Below are 23,667 nucleotides of genomic sequence, written 5' to 3' on the forward strand. Positions count from 1 at the left end.
AAGTCGCATGGGCATCCATTGGCTGAGGCGGTGGCGGATTGGGCTGTGGACCCGCTCCTCCCGTCGGGATGGTTTATAAAGGCCGATCAGGACCCGCCCCGGGGGTGTGCGGAGTGTCGAAAAGGAGAGTTGGGTGTAAGTCGGCCGGGATGCGCCCATTGTGCCTCCTTTGGTGAACGGCGTCAGATGCGTGCTGCTATATCTCGAGCCGCTAGCCTTCGGTGTCCAGTCGTTCCGTCTCTGCTGCGACCGTGGCTTGCTGCGTCTCAATCCTGGCGGCTTCTGCTTCCATGTCCCGCTGTTCCTTGGCCATTGCCTCCCGCAGCTTAGCTAGCTCGGCGTTGAGAGACTCCTGATTCTCAGACGTGATCATGGTTGCCATGAGGCTGGTGACCTCTGCCGCTAGCTCCGTCATGGTTTGCGATGGGGGTTTTGACGTTCCCCCGGTCTCGTTATTGCCGGTTGGATTCTGCTGAGGCTGCGCTGACCCCGCCATGTAGATGGCGATTTGCCGGCGAGACCTCTCGAAGACCTCGGGATCCATTGCCAATGACAGCCCCCCGAGCTGTCCTTCCTTAAGAGGGTGGATCGATTCCGTCTCATCCATGGATGACTCGCCATCATAATTGATAGGGGTGATCTCCTGGCCCGCCACTTTGCCTTGTGCGTCGTCTCCCTGCGTATAACCGACGAAAACGTGGCGACTCCTGTCCCGCCGTGTAACGGGGAGGACGTATCTGGCCGGCTCGACGATGCCGGTGGAGATGTCCGGCTGAGGCACAGGCGCCCCGATCATGCCGATGAAGACGTTGATCTTGCTGAAGGGGACTCGGTAGCCAGATTCGACGGAATCGGCCTCCGGCTCCCACAGCAAGTTGTCGATGTAATACTTCCTGCGGCGGCTCTTAGTCATGATGCCGACCGCATAGCTTTCTAACCCTGGTAGGGCTCCCTTCGAGAACTCAACTCCACCGTGCGCTAGCCCCAAGGTGGGCGCCAACTGTCGTGGTTTTGTCACGGCAGATGTCCTCGTGAAAGGACTTAGAGATGGAGCCATCACACCTTGGTGGAGACTCGAAGGGGGTGAGTGAAAGCGAGACTCAGATTTACCCAGGTTCGGCCCCTCGTGAGGAGGTAAAAGCCTACGTCCTGCTATGTGTGGATTGATGGTGGTTTCGATTACAAGGAGGGCGTAACTCGCCTGACCTAGCTCTCGATTCTCTCTAACTCGCGTAATCTCTCCCTAGGACTCGCCTTTATATACAGGTCGAGGCCCTAGGGTTTACAAAGTCCTGCCATTCTACTCTTTGCGGATTTCCTTATCTCTAAGTCGCCGTGTCCCCGACGATCAGGAGCTTTCTTGGTAATCCATCATCCGCACGACCTCTCGAACCGCCATGCAGCCTCTAGGCCATGGGACGCGTAGCTAATGACGAGTCGCCCCTTCGGTGACCCGTCCCACTAGGGGCGGGTTACCCATAGGTAATATCCCCAACACAACCTTTTCGGATTTAAGCACACGAGTAAGAACAAGAGCATGATCATGATCTTTCTGTAATTTAGCAAGCTCATTGTTGTGTGACTCCCCAAGAGCCAAACGAAGCCCTTGCTCTTCCTCAAGAGCAATGGATAGATCCGCTATATCATCAGCATAGCCACGACTATGGCCTTGTAAAGTAGAGATAGTTTCTTCATCAGTTTCGATGAGTTCATTAGCCTCTCCTAGTTGTTCCAAGAGAGCAACAAAATGCTTCCTGGTTTTACCCTTGACTTTTCTCATGAATATATAAAATGAGTTTTCTTCATCATTAACCTCCTCTTGTTCATCTCCACTAACCATAGGAGAAGGGGTAGTGGAAATGATAGTTTGATTTTTGATAACCCACAAGTGTAGGGGATCGCAACAGTTTTCGAGGGTAGAGTATTCAACCCAAATTTATTGTTTCGACACAAGGGGAAGCGAAAGAATATTCTCAAGAATTAGCAGCTGAGTTTGTCAATTTCAACCACACCTGAAAGATTAGTGTCTGCAAGCAAAGTATCAGTAGCAAAGTGGTATGATAGCAACGGTGTCAGAAAAGAATCTGTTGACGGCAGACTATTCCTAACTTGTTGTATCAATGGCGCCAGTAAATAGCACGTTGATGGGGAACTATTATTCCCTGGCAACGGCTCCAGAAAAGTCTTGCAACAAGTAACAACAAAGTAGCAAGTAATAGCAGTAGTGACAGCAGTAGCAAGTAAGAGCAGTAGTGACAGCAGCAGCAGAGTAATAGCAGTAGCAACAGTAGTAGCGACAAAGTAACATAGCAAGGACTAGTAGTAAAAGACTTGTAGGCAGTGGATCGGTGATGGATGAGTATGCCGGATGTGATTCATCATGTAACAGCTATAACACGGAGAGATAAGTAACAAGCTCCCGTTCGTTGATCTAATGTAGGCATGTATTCCGTATGTAGTCATACGTGCTTAGGGAAAAGAACTTGCATGAAATCTATTGTCCATCCCTCCCATGGCAGCGGGGTCCTAATGGAAACTACGAGATATTAAGGTTCTCCTTTTATTAAAGAACCGGACGAACGCATTAACACTTGGTGAATACATGAACTCCTCATATTATGGTCATCTTCGGGAGTGGTTCCGGCTATTGTCACTCCGGGGTTGTCGGGTCATAACACATAGTAGGTGACTACAACTTGCAAGATAGGATCTAAAACACACATATATTGGCGACAACATAATAGGTTCAGATGTGAAATCATGGCACTCGGGCCCTAGTGACAAGTATTAAGCATGGCAAAGTAGTAGCAACATCAATCTCAGAACATAGTGGATACTAGGGATAAATCCCCGTCAAAACTAACTCGATTACATGATAGATCTCATCAAACTCATCATCGTCCAGCAAGCCTACGATGAGATTACTCACGAATGGTGAAGAGCATCATGGAATTGGCGATGGATGAAGGTTGATGATGACGATGGCGACGATTTCCCCTCTCCGGAGCCCAAAACGGACTCCAGATCTGCCCTCCAGATGAAGAACAGGGGGTGGCGGCGCCTCCATAACGTAAAACGCGATGAATCCTTCTCTCTGATTTTTTCCGGGCGAGATGGAATAAATAGAGCTAAGTTTGGAGGCAGTGGCGCCACGTGGGCCCACAAGCCCTCACGGCGCGGCCAGGGGGGTGACCGCGGCCTATGGGCTTGTGGCCAACTGGTTCACCCCCTCTGGTGGATCTTTGCACACGTATTTTTCATTAATTCCAGAAAAATTCTCCGTAAATTTTCAGGTCATTCCGAGAACTTTTATTTCTGCACAAAAACAACACCATGGCAATTCTGCTGAAAACAGCGTTAGTCCGAGTTAGTTTCATTCAAATCATGCAAATTAGAGTCCAAAACAAGGGAAAAAGAGTTCGGAAAAGTAGATACGACGGAGACGTATCAACTCCCCCAAGCTTAAAGCCTTGCTTGTCCTCAAGCAATTCAGTTGACGAACTGAAAGAGACAAAAGAAAGACTTTGACGAAACTCTGTTTGATCTTGTTGTTGCAACTATGTCTAACTCATAACCAGAATTTCAGCAAGATCACAAGCAAACCACATAAGCAAATGACATCTAGGTCTCACGGTAAACTCATATCAATGGCATAATCAACTAGTGAGCAAATAATAATAAGCCTCATACGTCAACACTTCAATCAAAACAATCATGAAGCAGTACGAATAGATGGTATCTCGCTAGCTCTTTTTGAGACTGCAAAACATAAATGCAGAGCACCTTCAAAGACCAAGGGCTGACTAAACATTGTAATTCTTGGCAATGAAGATCCAGTCACAGTCATACTGAAAGCAGTTAAAAGCAAAGAATAAAAATGACAGAGGTGCTCTCTAATTGGTGCTTTTGTAAGAGGAGGATGACTCAACAGGAACTTAAATAGACACGCCCTTCGCAGAGGTAAATATTGATTTGCAGAGGTGCCAGAGCTCAAGCTTTTTAAAACAGAGATAGTAATTTTGGGTGGCATGCTTTCATTGTCAACGCAATGACTAAGAGTTCTCAACATCTTCCACGCTACACATGCTATAGGCGGTTCCCAAACAGAAAAGTAAAGTTTTTACTCCCCCATCACCAATCAATCACACTCCACGGCTAGCCGAATCCTCGGGTACCGTCCATACCAACATCAATCCTGGGGGAGTTTTGTTTGCAATTATCTTTTCGATTTGAGCATGGAACTGGAATTCCAATTACCGGCCCCTTTCTCGTGAATGATAGTGAATAAACACATATCGAGGATAACACGCCTAGCATGGAAGATACCAATAGCCCCCTGTCACCACATGAGCGGTTCGGGCACGCAAAACAGATTATTTCTTGAAGGTTTAGAGAGTGGCACATGCAAATTTACTTGGAACGACAGGTAGATACCGCACATAGGTAGGTATGGTGGACTCATATGGAACAACTTTGGGTTTATGGAAGTGGATCCACAAGCAGTATTCCCGCTTAGTACAAGTGAAGGCTAGCAAAAGACTGGGAACCGACCAACTAGAGAGCGACAACACTCATCAAAATGCATTAAGATTAACTAACATTGAGTGCAAGCATGAGTAGAACATAAATCACCATGAACATGAATATCATAGAGGCTATGTTGATTTTGTTTCAACTACATGCGTAAACATGCGCCAGGTCAAGCCACTTGAATCATTCAAAGGAGGATACCATCCTATCATACAACATCATAGTCATCTCAAAATTCATGTTGGCATCCAAGGCAAACCATTATAATCTCCTAGCTAAGTAAGCATGGAATCAACAACTATGATCTCTAAGTTGTCATTGCAAACATGTTTTTCTCACAACAAAGCTGAACTAGGAAAAGTGAGCTAGTCATATTTACAAAAACAAAATAGATCGAGTTCATACCAGCTTTTCCAGGCTCAGTCACTTCATCATATATCGTCATTATTGCCTTTCACTTGCATGACTGAACGATGTGAACAATAATAAGCGTGCTCGTGCATTGGACTAAAGCTGGAATTTGTAGGCAAACCCAAAGGAGAAGACAAAGTAATATGGCTCTTTGAAAGCTAAACAGGTATGCATGCAAGAGCCACTAAACATTGTAACCAATATCTTCTACCTTGACCCAAAGAAAAAGAAAACTATTTACACGGGAAAGCTCCCAACAAGCAAAAGAAGAACAAGAAAATCTTTTTGTTTTTTTTAAACTAGATAGACACACGAAAAGAAAACGAGAAAAAGAAAATAAACTAGCATGGATGATACAGTGGCAAAGTGTGAACACCGACGAACAAAGTGAAAGCATAAGCAAGAATGTAAAGTCGGTGAGAACACGTACTCCCCCAAGCTTAGGCTTTTGGACTAAGTTGGTCTACTCCCAAGGATGGTCCTGGCGAAACCCAAAATCATAATGGGGGTTATAAGGGAGCGCTGCAGCCACTGCCTGAATAGCTGCCTCACGGAGACGAGCATCGAAACGATTTTTTCTAGGGGTAGGAGAACCAGATGAGAGCAAGAATGAGTGGAAGGGGTGCCTGTGGGCCCCCACAAGCCTCGGTGGCACAGCCAGGGGGCTGCCCGCACCCCAAGGGCTTGTGGCCCACTAGTGCAGCCCCTAGACAAGCTCTTTGTCTCGGTATTTTTCAAAAATTCCAGAAAAAATCAAACTTGATTTTCACGACGTTCGGAGAACTTTTATTTTTCGGGTACTTTTCTTCCAGACGCTAAAATAGAAAACAGGGAAAACTAAACTAAATCTATCATTTTTCTTCTAAGCAACCGAAGGTGAAAGCTTGGAACAGAGGTTTGTGACTCCTCGATTCATCCACCTCATGGTTATCGAAAGAAATTCGTCAGTGAGGTTGATCAAGTCTCTTTGACAAACTTTTTCGAATCGTAAAAGAGAACGGAGAATTTCTGAATAGTCACTAGGTCACCTCACTTGGGATATGTATCTCCCCAACAAGAAAATCATACTTCATCTTGACACGAGGAATAGGGCATTCAAAGCTCCCAATAAGAATCGATGAAGTTTTTTTGATAGCATTGATGCAATGTACTCGATATTGTTTCTTCGGAAAGTGCACCATATGCTCATTACCGTTGACATGGAAAGTGACATTGCCTTTGTTGCAATCTATAACAGCCTCTGCAGTGTTTAAAAAGGGTCTTCTGAGGATGACTTCCATGGCATCGTCCTCGGGAATATCCAAAATAACAAAGTCTGTTAAGATAGTGACGTTAGCAACCACAACAGGCACATCCTCACAAATGCCGATAGGGAAAGCAGTTGATTTGTCGGCCATTTGCAGAGAGATTTCGGTGGGTGTCAACTTATCCAGTTCAAGTCTACGATAAAGAGAGAGAGGCATAACACTAAAACCGGCTCCAAGGTCGCATAACGCAGTTCTAACGTAGTTGCCTTTAATGGAGCAAGGTATAGTGGGCACACTGGGATCACCTAGTTTCTTAGGAGTTCCACCCTTGAAGGTATAATTAGCCAGCATGGTGGAAATCTAAACCTCACGTATCCTCCTCTTATTAATCACAATATCTTTCATGTACTTAGCATATGGAGACATTTTGAGCATATCTATCAAACACATTTGTAGAAAGACAGGTTTGATCATTTCAACGAATCGCTCAAAATCCTCATCATCCTTTTTCTTGGATGGTTTGGAAGGAAAGGGCATGGGTTTCTGAACCCATGGTTCCCTTTCTTTACCATGCTTCCTAGCAGCGAAGTCATTCTTATCGTATCTCTTAGTCTTAGGCTGTGGGTTATCAAGATCAACAGGTTCAATCTCCACATCCTTATCATTGCTAGGTTGAGCATCTTCATGAACATCACTATTGATATTATCATTAGGCTCATGTTCATCATCAGAGACGGAGACATCGTTTGGACTCTCAGGTGTAGCACCAACAGGGTTACTAGCGTGCAGGTTCCTATCATCTTTCTTCTTCTTTCTAGGATGACTAGGTGCAACAGTGCTAACTCCTTGAGAATCTTGTTCAATCCTCTTCGGATGACCCTCAGGATACAGAGGTTCCTGGGTCATTCTACCGCCTCTAGTGACGACTCTAACGGAATTGTCATTCAACTCATTGAGCAAGTCATTCTCAGCTTTAAGTACTTGTTCTACCTGAGTAGTAACCATAGAGGCATGTTTACTCAGAAGTTTAAGACCATTGACATTTCTGTCCACACAAGCACTTAAATGACTAAGCATACGAGCATTCTGTTCCAATTGTCTGCTAACATAATCATTGAAACTCTGTTGTTTGGCAACAAAGTTATCAAATTCATCCAGGCATAACCTAGCAGGTTTATCAAAAGGAATATCACTCTCATCAAACCTACGCAGAGAATTTACTTCTACTACCTGTATCGGGTTATCGAGATCATGGATCTCTTCGATAGGCGGTAGATTTTTGACATCTTCAGATTTAATGCCTTTCTCTCGCATAGATTTCTTGGCTTCTTGCATATCTTCAGGACTGAGTAATAGAATACCTCTTTTCTTTGGAGTTGGCTTAGGAGGTGGTTCGGGAGTAGTCCAAGCATTCTCATTCCACAAGATGTTATTCAGTAGAATCTCAGCTTGTTCTACAGTTCGTTCCCTAAAAACACAACCGACACAACTATCTAGGTGGTCTATAGAAGCATCGGTAAGTCCATTATAGAAGATATCAAGTATTTCATTCTTCTCAAGAGGGTCATCAGGCAAAGCATTCATTAGCTGGATGAGCCTCCCCCAAGCTTGTGGGAGACTCTCTTCTTCAGCTTGAGAAAAGTTGTATATTTCCTGCAAGGCAGCTTGCTTCTTATGAGCAGGGAAATATTTTTCAGAGAAGTAGTAGACCATATACTGGGGGCTACGCACACAACCAGGAGCAAGAGAAGTGAACCAGATCTTAGCATCATCCTTTAGCGAGAAAGGAAACATCTTGAGGATATAGTAGTGGCGGATCTTTTCCTCACTAGTGAATAGGGTGGCTATATGATGCAGTTTGGTAAGATGGGCTACAACCGTATCAGACTCATAACCGTGAAAAGGATCAGATTCGACCAGAGTGATTAACTCAGGGTCGACAGAGAATTCATAATCCTTATCGGTCACAAAGATAGGCGAAGTAGCAAACTTCGGGACATATTTCATCCTAGCGTTCAAAGATTTTTTTTCTTTCCACTTGAGGAGTAGTTGTTGGGGAACGTCGCATGGGAAACAAAAATTTTCCTACGCGCACGAAGACCTATCATGGTGATGTCCATCTACGAGAGGGGATGAGCGATCTACGTACCCTTGTAGATCGTACAGCAGAAGCGTTAGAGAACGCGGTTGATGTAGTGGAACGTCCTGACGTCCCTCAATCCGCCCCGCGAACAATCCCGCGATCAGTCCCACGATCTAGTACCGAACGGACGGCACCTCCGCGTTCAGCACACGTACAACTCGACGATGATCTCGGCCTTCTTGATCCAGCAAGAGAGACGGAGAGGTAGAAGAGTTCTCCGGCAGCGTGACGGCGCTCCGGAGGTTGGTGATGATCTTGTCTCAGCAGGGCTCCGCGCGAGCTCCGCGGAAACGCGATCTAGAGGAAAAACTATGGAGGTATGTGGTCGGGCAGCCGTGAGAAAGTCGTCTCAAATCAGCCCTAATTGCTCCATATATATAGGAGGAGGGAGGGGGGCCTTGCCTTGGGGTCCAAGGACCCCCAAGGAGTCGGCCGGGCCAAGGGGGGGAGGACTCCCCCCCCCCCCCCAAACCGAGTTGGACTTGGTTTGGTGGGAGGAGTCCCCCTCCCTTCCCACTTCCTCCCTCTTTTTTTTTCTTTTCCTTTGATTCTTTATTCTTGGCGCATAGGCCCCCTTGGGCTGTCCCACCAGCCCACTAAGGGCTGGTGTGTCTCCCCAAAGCCTATGGGCTTCCCCGGGGTGGGTTGCCCCCCCCCCCCCCGGTGAACTCCCGGAACCCATTCGTCATTCCCGGTACATTCCCGGTAACTCCGAAAACCTTCCGGTAATCAAATGAGGTCATCCTATATATCAATCTTCGTTTCCGGACCATTCCGGAAACCCTCGTGACGTCCGCGATCTCATCTGGGACTCCGAACAACATTCGGTAACCAACAATATAACTCAAATACGCATAAAACAACGTCGAACCTTAAGTGTGCAGACCCTGCGGGTTCGAGAACTATGTAGACATGACCCGAGAGACTCCTCGGTCAATATCCAATAGCGGGACCTGGATGCCCATATTGGATCCTACATATTCTACGAAGATCTTATCATTTGAACCTCAGTGCCAAGGATTCGTATAATCCCGTATGTCATTCCCTTTGTCCTTCGGTATGTTACTTGCCCGAGATTCGGTCGTCAGTATCCGCATACCTATTTCAATCTCGTTTACCGGCAAGTCTCTTTACTCGTTCCGTAATACAAGATCCCGCAACTTACACTAAGTTACATTTCTTGCAAGGCTTGTGTGTGATGTTGTATTACCGAGTGGGCCCCGAGATACCTCTCCGTCATACGGAGTGACAAATCCCAGTCTTGATCCATACTAACTCAACTAACACCTTCGGGGATACCTGTAGAGCATATTTATAGTCACCCAGTTACGTTGCGACGTTTGATACACACAAAGCATTCCTCCGGTGTCAGTGAGTTATATGATCTCATGGTCATAGGAATAAATACTTGACATGCAGAAAACAGTAGCAACAAAATGACACGATCAACATGCTACGTCTATTAGTTTGGGTCTAGTCCATCACGTGATTCTCCCAATGACGTGATCCAGTTATCAAGCAACAACACCTTGTTCATAATCAGAAGACACTGACTATCATCGATCAACTGGCTAGCCAACTAGAGGCATGCTAGGGACGGTGTTTTGTCTATGTATCCACACATGTAAATGAGTCTTCATTCAATACAATTATAGCATGGATAATAAACTATTATCTTCATACAGGAATTATAATAATAACTATACATTTATTATTGCCTCTAGGGCATAATTCCAACAGTAGTTTCTCAACATCATAGCTATCCTTATGATACGTCCATTTTGCATCATGCTTTCATGTTGATATTTATCGCTTTTTGGACTGTTATTATACTTTGTGGAACCTTACTTATGCCTTTTCTCTTTTATTTTGCAAGGTTTATTTGAAGAGGGAGAATACCGGCAGCTGGAATTCTGGACTAGAAAAGGAGCAAGTCTGAATGTTTTATTCTGCGCAACTCCAAATGTCCTAAAAATCAACGTGGATTTTTTTTGGATTTTATAAAAAATATTGGGCGAAAGAAGTGTCACGGGGGAGCAACCAGGGGCCCACAAGCCTGGTTGCCGCGGCCTACCCCCCTGGCCGTGGCAACAGGGCTTGTGGGCACCCTGGCGGCCCACTGGCCCCCCTCTTTTGCTATATGAAGGGTTTCGTTCCAGAAAAAAATCATTCGGGAGCTTTTTCGTGGTTTCACCGCCGCCACGAGGCGGAACTTGAGCAGATCCAATCTAGAACTCCGGCAGGACGATCCTGTCGGGGAAACTTCCCTCCCGGAGGGGGAAATCATCACCATCGTCATCACCAACACTCCTCTCATCGGAGGGGAGGCATCTTCATCAACATCTTCATCAGCACCATCTCCTCTCCAATCCCTAGTTCATCTCTTGTAACCAGTCTCCGTCTCGCGACTCCGATTGGTACTTGTAAGGTTGTTAGTAGTGTTGATTACTATTTGTAGTTGATGCTAGTTGGATTACTTGGTGGAAGATTTTATGTTCAGATCTTTGATTCTATTCATTACACCTCTGATCATGATTATTATTATGCTTTGTGAGTAGTTACTTTTGTTCCTGAGGACATGGAATAAGTCGTGCTAATAATAGTCATGTGAGTTTGGTATTCGTTTGATATTTTGATATGTTGTATGTTGTCTTTTCCTCTAGTGGTGTTATGTGAATGTCGACTACATAACACTTCACCATATTTGGGCCTAGAGGAAGGCATCGGGGAGTAGTAAGTAAATGATGGGTTGCTGGAGTGACAGAAACTTAAACCCCAGTCTATGTGTTGCTTCGTAAGGGGCTGATTTGGATCCACTAGTTTAATGCTATGGTTAGACGTTGTCTTAATTCTTCTTTCGTAGTTGCGGACACTTGCGAGAGAGGTTAATCATAAGTGGGATGCTTTTCCAAGTAAGGGCAGTACCCAAGCGCCGGTCCACCCACATATCAAACTATCAAAGTAACGAACGCGAATCATATGAACATGATGAAACTAGCATGACATAAATTCCCGTGTGTCCTCGGGAGCGCTTTTCCTCTTATAAGACTTTGTTCAGGCTTGTCCCTTGCTACAAAAGGGATTGGTCCACTTGCTGCACCGTTGCTACTACTTGTTACTTGTTACTTTTCGCTTGCTACGATTCACCTCACTACACCATTACTTGTTACCGCTACTTTCAGTGCTTGCAGTTATTACCTTGCTGAAAACCGTTTATTAGAGCCTTCTCCTCCTTGTTGGGTTCGACACTCTTACTTATTGAAAGTACTACGATTGATCCCCTATACTTGTGGGTCATCAAGACTTGCCGGGGAGGGAGCGCCTTTGGTAAGTGGAATTTGGTAAGGAAACATTTATATACTGTGCTGAAATTCATTGTCACTTGTCACTATGGAAAATGTTCCTTTGAGGAGTTTGTTCGGGGTATCTTCACCATGAACGGAAGCACGAGGAGTTGTTCCTCAACCTGAGGTACCTACTGAAAATATCTTTTATGAAATCCCTTCGGGTATGCTTGAGAAATTGCTCGCTAATCCTTTTACAGGAGATGGATCTTCAAATCCAGACTTGCATCTAATCTATGTAGATGAAGTTTGTGGTTTATTTAAGCTTGCAGGTTTGCCCGGGGATGAGGTAAAGAAGAAATTATTTCCTTTATCTTTGAAGGATAAGGTGTTGACATGGTATAGGTTATGTGATGATACTGAATCACGGGACTACAATCGGTTGAAATTGGAATTTCATCAAAAGTTCTATCCTATGCATTTAGTACATTGTGATCGGAATTATATTTATAACTTTTGGCCTCGTGATAGGGAAAGCATAGCTCAAGCTTGGGGTAGGCTTAAATCAATGCTATATTCATGCCCCAATCATGAGCTCTTGAGAGAAATTATCACTCAAAACTTTTATGCTTGACACTTATTGTACCGGTTCTTTTATGAAGAAGTATATTGACCACAAGTGGAATTTATTGGAAAGAATCAAACGTAACTATGAAGATTGGGAGCTTGAAGAAGGTAAGGAGTCGGGTATGAATTTATAGTTTGATTGCGTTAAATCTTTTGTTGAACAAACACTTCTAGAGATTTTAGCGCTAAGTATGGACTTCACTCTGAGATAGTAGCTTCTCTATGTGAATCTTTTGCTGCTCATGTTAATCTTCCCAAAGAGAAGTGGTTTAAATATCATCCTCCTGTACAAAGCAACATAGCCAAAACCAATCTAGTTGAGGAGAAAGTCATTGCTTTTAGTGATCCTGTTGTCCCTTGTGCCTACGCTGAGAAACCACCTTACCCTGCTAGGATAAAGGATTACTATAAAGCTCCAACTGTGATACGTAGGGGTTACATTAAACCACTTGCACCCCATGAGGAAATTAGAGTCGAACCTAGTGTTGCTATTATCAAAGATCTCTTAGCCGAAGACATAGATGGGCATGTTATCAAATTCTGTGATGACTCTGCTAGAATTGCTAAACCACACACGAAAGACAAATACGGACCTGTAGTTGGCCTGCGTGTTGTTTCTGTCAACATAGGAGACCACTGTTACCATGGTTTATGTGATATGGGTGCTAGTGTTAGTGCAATACCACGTTCCCTATATGATGAAATCAAAGATGAGATTGCACCTGCTGAGTTAGAACCCATTGATGTCACTATTATGCTAGCTAATAGAGACACTATTTGCCCTCTGGAATTGTGAGAGACGTAGAAGTCGTGTGTGGTAAGACGAAGTATCCTACTGATTTCCTCGTCCTTGGTACTGCACAAGATAGCTTTTGTCCCATCATATTTGGTAGACCCTTTCTCAACACTGTCAATGCTCACATTGATTGCATTAAACAGACTATCACTGTTAGTTTCGAGGGTGTGTCCCATGAATTTAACTTCTCCAAGTTTGAAAGACAACCCCATGAAAAAGAGTCGTCTGGTAGGGATGAAATCATTGCTCTTGCCTCTATTGTCGTACCTCCTACGGATCCTTTAGAGCAATATCTGCTTGAGCATGAAAATGATATGCATATGGAGGAAAGATATGAGATAGATAAAATTGTCTTAGAACAATATCCTATTCTCAAGAATAATCTGCCTGTTGAACTGCTTGGGGATCCTCCCCCACCAAAGGGTGATCCTGTGTTCGAGCTGAAACAGTTACCAGGTACTCTTAAGTATGCCTATCTTGATGAGAAGGAGATATATCCTGTTATTATTAGTGCTCGCCTCTCGAATCACGAAGAGAAAAAGTTATTAAAAACTTTGAGGAAGCACCGTGGGGCTAGTGGATATACTCTTGATGATCTTAAGGGTATTAGTCCCACTCTATGTTAGCATAAGATTCAAACCGATCCTGATTCTAAGCGAGTTGCTGATCATCAAAGGAGATTAAATCCTAGGATGCAAGAGGTTGTGAGAAAAGAAATATTAAAGCTTCTGGAAGCAGGAATCATCTATCCTGTTGCTCATAGTGATTGGGTAAGTCCAGTACATTGCGTACCTAAGAAAGGAGGTATCACCGTCGTTCCTAATGATAAGAATGAACTAATCCCACAGAGGATTATTACAGGCTATAGGATGGTGATAGACTTCCGGAAACTGAACAAGGCAACCAGGAAAGACCATTATCCTTTGTCGTTTATCGACGAGATGCTAGAAAGGCTATCTAAACACACACACTTTGGCTTTCTAGATGGTTATTCAGGTTTCTCGCAAATACCTGTTGCACAATCTGATCAAGAGAAAACCACCTTCACATGCCCCTTCGGTACCTTTGCTTATAGACGCGTGCCTTTTGGCTTGTGCAATGCACCAGCCACCTTTCAAAGATGTATGATGGCTATATTCTCTGACTTTTGTGAAAAGATTGTTGAGGTTTTCACGGATGATTTCTCCGTCTATGGTTCCTCCTTTGACGATTGCCTCAGCAACCTTGATCGAGTCTTACAGAGATGCAAAGATACCAACCTCGTCTTGAACTGGGAGAAGTGCCACTTCATGGTTAATGAAGGCATCGTCTTAGGACACAAAATCTCTCAGAGAGGCATTGAAGTTGATAAGGCTAAGGTTTATGCAATTGAGAAAATGCCTTGCCCCACAGATATCAGAGGTATACGAAGTTTCCTAGGCCATGTTGGTTCTATAGAAGGTTCATTAAAGACTTCTCTAAGATTTCTAGGCCTCTTACCAACCTCTTGCAGAAGGATGTTCCTTTTGTTTTTGATGAGGATTGTGAGGAAGCTTTCGAAATACTTAAGAAGGCCTTGATAACCGCATCTATTGTTCAACCATCTGATTGGAACTCGCCCTTTGAAATCATGTGCGATGCTAGTGATTACGCTGTTGGTGCTGTTCTAGGACAAAGAGTTGACAAGAAGTTGAATGTCATTCACTACGCTAGTAATTAAAACTCTAGACAGTGCCCAAAGAAACTATGCCACTACGGAGAAGGAGTTTTTAGCAGTCGTGTTTGCATGTGAAAAGTTCAGGTATTATATAGTTGACTCCAAAGTCACTATTCACTCTGATCATGCTGCTATTAAGTACCTCATGGAGAAGAAGGACGCTAAGCCTAGGCTAATCAGATGGGTCCTCCTGCTACAGGAATTGGATTTGCATGTTGTTGACCGAAAGGGTGCTGATAACGATGTAGCAGATAACTTGTCTAGGCTAGAGAATGTCCTTGATGACCCACGATCTATTGATGACAGCTTTCCTGATGAGGAATTGAATGTCATCCGCACTTCACATAGTGCACCGTGGTATGCTGATTATGCAAACTATATCGTAGCCAAATACATACCATCCAGTTTCACCTACCAGCGAAAGAAGAAATTCTTCTTTGATTTGAGACACTACTTTTGGGATGATCCTCACCTTTATAAGGAAGGAGTAGATCGTGTCATTAGACGTTGTGTGCCTGAACATGAACAGGGATAGATCCTGCAGAAGTGTCATTCCAAGGCCTACGGAGGACATCATGCTGGAGACAGAACTGCTCATAAGGTATTCAATCAGGTTTCTATTGGCCCACTCTCTTTAAGGATGCTCGTAAGTTTGTTTTGTCTTGTGACGAATGTCAAAGAATAGGGAACATCAGTAAGCGTCAGGAAATGCCTATGAACTATTCACTTGTCATTGAACCATTTGATGTCTGGGGCTTTGACTATATGGGACCCTTCCTGAGCTCCAATGGATACACTCACATCTTAGTTGCTGTGGACTAAGTCACTAAGTGGGTAGAAGCTATCCCCACTAAAAATGTTGATCACCACACCTCTATTAAGATGCTTAAAGAAGTCATTTTCCCAAGATTTGGAGTCCCTAGATATATGATGACTGATTGCGGTTCACACTTCATTAATGGTGTTTTCCGCAAGATGCTCGCTAAGTACGATGTCAACCATAGAGTTGCATATCCTTATCATCCTAAGTCTAGTGGTCAAGTGGAGTTGAGTAATAGGGAGATCAAATTGATCTTACAAAATACCATCAATAGATCTCAGAAGAATTGGTCTAGCAAACTTGACGATGCGTTATGGGCTTATAGGACTGCTTATAAGAATCCCATGGGCATGTCGCCGTATAAAATGGTTTATGGTATGGCCTGTCATTTACCTCTCGAGCTGGAACACAAAGCTTATTGGGCAATCAAAGAGCTCAACTTTGATTTCAAACTTGCCGGTGAGAAGCGGATGTTTGATATCAGCTCATTAGATGAATGGAGGGCCCCGGCATATGAGAATGCCAAGTTGTTCAAGGAAAAGGTTAAGAGATTGCACGATAAAAGAACACAAAAACGAGAGTTCAATGTAGGTGATTATGTCCTGCTATACAATTCTCGTTTAAGATTCTTCGCAGGCAAGCTTCTCTCTAAATGGGAAGGTCCCTACGTTGTCGAGGAAGTATATCGTTCCGGTGCCATCAAAATCAATAACACGGAAGGTAATTTTCCTAGAGTGGTAAACGGGCAAAGAATCAAGCATTACATCTCCGGTACTCCCATAAATGTTGAGACCAATATCATCAATATCATAACTCTAGAGGAGTACATAAGGGATGTTTATCAGCCTCTTTCAGACCCTGAAAACCAAGAGGTATCTGTTTCGGTAAGTAATTGGACTCCGAAACTTTTCCAATAGGAAATTTTCTCCCTTTTGGAATTTATGGAAAATTAGATAAATAAAAAGCAGTCCGGAGAGTGCACGAGGTGGCCACAAGCTTGGTTGCCGCGGCCTCCCCCCTGGCCACGGAAACAGGGCTTGTGGGCAGCTCGTGTGCCTCTCGGACTCTGTTTTCTTGCGGAGCACTCCTTCTGGTCCAGAAAAAATCATTATATATACGCCCGAGAGTTTTGATCTCCGTATCATGCAGTTTTCCTCTGTTTTCGTTTCGAGCCTGTTGTCTGCCGCAGATTTAGAGCAAAGATGTCTCAGGAATCTGTTGGGGAGAATAATATTCCTCAAGTTCATGAAGAAGAAGATGCTGATCTGAAAAGAGTAGAAGTCACGGAAGTTAGGGGCAAAACTAAGGAGAAAACCCAGGCTAGGGAGGAAGCTCAACCTAGGTTCAACATTGAAGACGTTGAAGGAGTAGATTTTCTCCAACCTTTCCTCCTTGTGATGTCTCCTCGATTGAACTCTTGAGGTTTTGTGAAACAACTCGTGCTCGCAATATTTCCATTCCTCGTGAAGTTGTTTTGCTGGAAAACCATGTCGCAGATCTCAAAGGCATAAATCAAAGATAGATAACTCTCTTGGAATCAAAGACGGAGGATCAAACTCATGTTGCAACACCACCACCATCACCACCAAAGGAAGACAACTAAGCATTGGTATGGGCAATCCCCTTGGCTTCTGCCAAGCTTGGGGGAGTTGCCATGGTATCGTATCACCGTTATATCTTTTGCTTTTACCTTTGTTTTAGATCTTTCCTTTTTCAGTTTTTATTTCTTCTCTTAGTGGAATAAGTCTTTAGTGTTTTAGTTTGAGTCTTTTACTTTTGTCTCTCCCCCGATGTATTCGAGCTTGCGAGCTATATAATAAAGAGTATCTTAGTCAAGGGCTTTGTTTTGTGCCGTGATCAAAAGTATGAAAAGAACAATAGCATGAAAGATCATGAGATGATCTTATGGAAAGTGATAGCTTCACATATAACAAGTATGATGATTGAAACTTGTTGAGAGTAGACCAACATAGACCTTAGTCATTGTTGCAATTAATAAGAAGTAATAAGGAAAGAGAGGTTCACATATAAATATATCATCTTAGACACTTTCTATAATTATGAGCACTCACCAAACTATTACATGCTTAGAAGTGGATGTTGGACAAGGAAGACAACATAATGAATTGTGTTTGCTTGGTTCCAAACAATGTTATATGATTAGAGATCCCTCATCATGTGACGATTGCTTCCACCTCATATTAGCCAAAACTCCCGCACCAAGTAGAGATACTACTTGTGCATCCATAAACCGTCAACCCAGTTTTGCCATGAGTGTCCACCATACCTACCTATGGATTGAATAAGATCCCTCAAGTAAGTTGTGATCGGTGCAAGCAATAAAAATTGCTCTCTAATATGTATGATCTATTAGTGTCTGTAAAATAAGCTTTGTACGAACCTGTGATGAGGAAGACATAAAAGCGACAGACTGCATAATAAAGTTCTTTATCATAGGAGGCAATATAAAGTGACGTTCCTTCGCACTAAGAGGACACACATCCAAACCTCAAAATTGCATGACAACCTCTGCTTCCCTCTGTGAAGGGCCTATCTTGTACCTTTACTTTTTGCCCTTGTAAGAGTCATGGTGATCTTCACCAATTCCTTATTTAGCCTTTTTTCTTGGTGAACATCATATGCTTGGGAAAGATCTATATTCATATAGCAACTTGGAGATGAGTACTTATGCTTTATTATTGTTGACCTTACCCTTGAGGTAAATGGTTGGGAGGCAAAATTATAAGCCCCTATCTTTCTCTGTGTCCAACTAAAACTTTGATATCATGAGTACCACGTGAGTTGTAACAATTGTGGAAAACAAAACAGATGATTGAGTATGTGGATTTGCCTTACAAGCTCTCATTTGACTCTTTGTGATAATATGATAAATTGCAATTGCTTCAGTGACTATGGACTTTTGTTGTCTACTTCTTGATAAGGTTTTTGTTTCATACTTTGCTTTGTGAAGGAATTGTTACTTTCCCATAAGAATCCCTATGATGCATTGTTGTTCTATGTGTGATCATGATGCCCTCATGTCCGTATTTTGTTTTATCGACACCTTCATCCCTAAACATGTGGACATGTTTTGGGTCTTGGTTTTCACTTGAGGACAAGCAAGGTCTAAGCTTGGGGGAGTTGATACGTCCATTTTGCATCATGCTTTCATGTTGATATTTATTGCTTTTTGGACTGTTATTATACTTTGTGGAACCTTACTTATGCCTTTTCTCTCTTATTTTGCAAGGTTTATTTGAAGAGGGAGAATACCGGTAGCTGGAATTCTGGACTGGAAAAGGAGCAAGTCTGAGTGCTCTATTCTGCGCAACTCCAAATGTCCTGAAAATCAACGTGGATTTTTTTTGGATTTTATAAAAAATACTGGGCGAAAGAAGTGTCAGAGGGGAGCAACCAGGGGCCCACAAGCCTGGTTGCCGCGGCCTACCCCCCTGGCCGCGGCAACAGGGCTTGTGGGCATCCTGGCGGCCCACTGGCCCCCCTCTTTTGCTATATGAAGGGTTTCGTTCCAGAAAAAATCATCCGGGAGCTTTTTCATGGTTTCGCCGCCGCCACGAGGCGGAACTTGAGCAGATCCAATCTAGAGCTCCGACAGGACGATCCTGCCGGGGAAACTTCCCTCCCGGAGGGGGAAATCGTCGCCATCGTCATCACCAACACTCCTCTCGTCGGAGGGGAGGCATCTTCATCAACATCTTCATCAGCACCATCTCCTCTCCAATCCCTAGTTCATCTCTTGTAACCAATCTCCGTCTCGCGACTCCGATTGGTACTTGTAAGGTTGCTAGTAGTGTTGATTACTATTTGTAGTTGATGCTAGTTGGATTACTTGGTGGAAGAGTTTATGTTTACTTGGTGGAAGAGTTTATGTTTACTTGGTGGAAGAGTTCAGAAAAGTAGATACGACGGAGACGTATCAATGTTCGAGGTTACCTTGTTGGATGCCTTGGCCATAAGGCACTTGGCAATGCAGTTCTCGTTGGGGGCGTTGAAGAGGGACACCTTCCTTGGGGAAGAGGATGCAATGGCCACCGAGGCCATTCCCATTACTTCACCACTTGCATCATCGCCATCATCCTCATCGGAGAGATACTCTTCTTGAGCCACCAATACCATTTGGTGCATTTTCTTGGGAACTTGTTCTTGTTGATGAAGGGCTTGGCCTTGTCTTTGTGAATAAGCTTGCCACCATTGTCTTCCCTCTTCTCATAAGGATAGTGTGACACAAAGTGACTCACATTGCCATAGTTGTAGCAAGTCCTCACGTGTTGCTTTCCTTTGGACCCATTTGAGTTGTTCTTGTAGAGATTAGGCTTTGAGTTTCTCTTGTTGCCCCAAAACTGCCTTGCGCAAGAGCCATATGCTCGTGATAAGCTTAGTTGGTGTCTTCTGGGCACATTTCCTCTTCTTATTCTTCATCTTCCTCCATACCAGACTTGTCCTTCAAAGCAAGGTTGGGAGAGTCTTTTCTTGACCGTTGGACATGAGCTAGATCATTGTTAGTGGTCTTGTTCAATATGTTCATGGCAATGAACTCACACAACACATCACTTGAGAACATGGAGTGAAAGTCTGGCCTTTGAAGGATGAGGGAGGACATGTACTTGTTGAAAGGCATGATAGCCTTGAGAAACTTACGCTTGATCCAACTGTCATCCACATCTCTGTTTCCATGATCTTGAAGAGCAATGGAAAGTGTTATCACTCTTTGGTAAATCTTACAAAGGTCCTCATCCTCAATCATAACAAATTCATCGGCCTCATCAAGTATCATTTCATAGTTATACCGTTGAATACTAGAGCTTCCCTTGTACATGGAAATGATGTGCTCCCAACAATCTTTGGCATGAGTGAAGGGACGCAAATTAGCAAGATATTCAATGGTAACAACTGCTTGAAGGATGAACAAGGCAGAGTGATTGAGTTGATTGTCGACCTCTTCTCTTGGAGTGAGGTTTCTTGGATCATGTGGGTAGTAGCCTCGCTCAACGATTCTCCAAAGTTGTGTTGAGCGGTGATTCAAATGAGCCTTGATACGAAAAACACATTTAGCAAAATAATTCTTAACAAGCTTAGGAGGAGAACCGAGGTTAATAATACGCGATGGGTGAACCGGTCTTCCATAGACCACGGGAGGAGGAACCGAGGCAAAGGTGTTTTCCCCACTCGTTCCTTGAGGCAATTTATTTCTATTACTACTAGCATTTTCCTTTTTGTAGTTGGTCCCCGTGTCTGAATCTATGGGATTAACCACATGCAACAGATTGGTAGACAATTTGAAGACGTCAAGGAAATCCTTGAGCATGTTTTTGACCTTGATAGCCACTAAGGATCTAAAGGTGGACATGGCCTCATTTAGATCCTCTCGGGTGACCGAGTTCGCAATAGCTACCTGATGACGAGTTGATGGATATACTTCTCGCCCCTCCTTGGATACCCCAAGTCGAAGGTGGAGATGTAGTCAGCAGTAGATTTCCCTTAATCGGAGACTGTAAGGTTTATCGAACCATGAGGACTCCTAGGCTCAACAAGTAGGTGTCTTCCACCCTGGTGCTAGCAGAAGACGTGGACCTACACACACAACAAATAACTTTGCTCCCAACGAGTACATAGAGGTTGTCAATCTCTCCGGCCTTGTAGTTTGAAAAGGATCAAAACACAAGCGGGAAGGTAATAGTGATTGCAACGGAAAAGTAAATGAAAGGGGTAAATGATGGAGGTGTAAACAATGATGGTGATATGGACCGGAGTTGCATGACGTTCACTAGTGATGTCTCTCTCCCAAAAGACGATAAACAACTATGCTTTGGGTAAACAAATCACACTTGGGTAATTGACAGAATTATGATTGCACCGCAATGCTAATTATGCTACTTGATAGTTAGAGGTTCAATAGTAATGGGCAGTACGCCAAGACAAGTAGACCGTTTATTCATCAACATCTACTTACTAATCATCCACCTTGAGATATCTATCCAGAACATCTCGCCGGTATTAAGTTGCGACCCCACCCAAAGTGTAAACTCAAAGCAACGGACAACTGCATTAACGAACTATACGTAAGGTAAACAATCCTTGCAACAGTGATCACAAGCACCGTTGTTTTCTCCCTGGTGGCAACAAGCACATCCCCTAGTCTCATGCTTTTCTCATTCAAGGTATACATCGAGGGGCATGAACCCACAATCATGCATAATGCTCCCTCTTGGAGTTACAATCTACTACTCGGCCAAAGCAATAAATAGCAACAGAAAACATGCATGAATCACTAAGGAACATAATATAAGAGGATAATAAAATATATAACTCATAACAATCTGAACATAATCTCATAATCCATCGGATCCCAACAAACCTAGCATAGCAATATCAAGAGGATTACATAGATGCCTTGATCATGTAGGGAAGCTCACAAGTACTAACCATTGAAGCACAAGATTGGAGAGAAGACATCACATAGCTACTGGTCATGGCCTCATGGTCCAAGGAGGACTACTCATGGCACGTCCGGAAGCGTCCATGGCGGTGGAGAAGCTCCCGGAGGTCAATCCTCCCTCTAGCAGGGTGCCGGGAAGAGGTCTCCTGACGCTTCCGATCTCAGAAGCGCTGCGGCAGCGGAACTATGGATAAATTCGCGATTCCAGAAAGTCTACGAGGGTTTCCTCTCGGGACTCTAAATATAGGCCAAAGTAGGGCACCGGAGGAGGTGGGACCCACCTAGGCGACCTCCTGGCGCGGCCTAGGGCCTGGCGACGCCAGCAGGCCGCCTGGGAGGCCCCTGGCCCCCTCTGGCCCATCTTCAGTGATCCGGAAGCTTTTGTTTCGCCAATGTTTTATATATTTTTCATGGAATTTTCCAGGCTTCAGAAAATTGGGTAAAAGCCCCTGCAAAATAGACATCAACACACAGAAACTGTCACTGGGTTGACTGAGTTAGTAGGTTAGTCCAAATATGTGTAAAATGATATAAAAGTGTAGCAAAACATATAACAATGTCACCCAAAAGATCATGGAACAAGCATAAATTATAGATACGTTTGGGACGTATCAACATCCCCAACCTTAATTTCTACTCGTCCTCGAGTAGATAAATGATAACACAATAATTTCTGTGGTGACATGCTAACACACATATAAGAACTTCAAAGTAAGGCAAGTGAGATATGCAATTCAAGTCAATATAATAACAAGAAGAGTCTATATCTAGTATTGAGCTTAGCAAAGTAAGAACATAAAGGTGCAAGAGCTCTCGCTGTCCGTGACTCGAATGTCTCCAAATGGTGTTTGTGTGCAAGAAGTGGGAGGTGGGTTGAGATCATAAAATATATTTTTAATTGAGAACTCGATCTACTAAACCTCACACTTAGTCTCCTTTGGAATCTTATTTTGACTCATTCCGAGAACACTAGTCAGGCACAAGTCAAAATGATCCTCTCCCTTTCGACTTTGAGCACTCATGCAATGGATGAGCGTAAGAAAGATATGTTGGCACTTAGGATGTAAAATAGAATAATGATGGGGAAGGAAGACAAAAAGGTGTGAAAGGCTCACACCAATGAGGACAACCATAGGCGAGAAAAAGCCAAATGATAGATATGATGTGAGGAGTAGGGATTGCCATGTAAAGGATGCACATATGAGCTATGGTAAGCTCTTCAATGGAACTAGCGGGGTGCATCCAACTTGTTTGCTCATGAAGACCTAGAGATCATTTGAGGAGGCTCGTCATTGGAATATGCAAACCAAGTACTATAGTGTAGGGGTCCCCACATAGTTATGCATGACTGATAATCTCTATGTAGTAGCAATATAGCAATGGAGTACGAGTGTGGATCTTCCAAAAGGATAGTAGTGTTGCCCCCTTCTCACTTTTCATTTCCTTTTATTTTTCCTTTTCTCTTTTCTCTTTTTATTTTTTTGTGGCCTCTTTGGCTCTTTATTTTTATCTCTCATTTGTCCTCTTTGGGATCTTTTGTTTTGTCCACTTTGGGATCTTTTCCTCACTTAAAGGCAACACTCTATGCTTTACATGAATAAAAAGAAAAATCATCACACTTTATAAGAAGTACTCAACATAAAGACAAGTGAAAAC

This window comes from Hordeum vulgare, chromosome 3H (genome assembly GCF_904849725.1).
Source record: "Hordeum vulgare subsp. vulgare chromosome 3H, MorexV3_pseudomolecules_assembly, whole genome shotgun sequence".
NCBI lineage: Eukaryota > Viridiplantae > Streptophyta > Magnoliopsida > Poales > Poaceae > Hordeum > Hordeum vulgare.